Raw genomic sequence first — 531 nt, forward strand, 5'->3', positions numbered from 1 at the left:
ACTGCTGCCACCATGGACCTCCACCCCACTGTCCACACTGCTGCTAATTTTTCCTGTGGGTCAGAACATATACATATCTGCTTAGCACAATGCAAATCTGTCCTTTTTTGTGTGAGAAAATCAGTGTAGGAAATTGAAAAGTAGTGAAATCTGGTGAATTCAAAACGTGTTGAAAAACACCAAATTCCAACGAATATTTAATTCGGTCAAATCTGCAGCTACAATTAAGTAATTTATATAAATATAAAGCTTGGAAAAGAGAAAAACAGCTAAATGACTCAGTGCTTCAGAATATGCTAGCCCTTTTTCAGAGACTGTGTGTTCTCATAGATATGAGAGGAAGAGTGCATAAATAGGCTGTTAAGTAAATAAATAAATATTAATATTAAACTAATATTAAATTGAAGTAGTTTTAAAAAAAGAAAACAGTGACTGAATTTTAAAAGTAGTGAAATCTGGTGAATTCAACACGTGTTGAAAAATACTGAATTCCAACAAAAATATTCAATTCGGCCAAATCTGCGGCTACAA

Source organism: Sinocyclocheilus grahami, unplaced genomic scaffold (genome assembly GCF_001515645.1).
Source record: "Sinocyclocheilus grahami isolate Dianchi unplaced genomic scaffold, SAMN03320097.WGS_v1.1 scaffold1824.1, whole genome shotgun sequence".
NCBI lineage: Eukaryota > Metazoa > Chordata > Actinopteri > Cypriniformes > Cyprinidae > Sinocyclocheilus > Sinocyclocheilus grahami.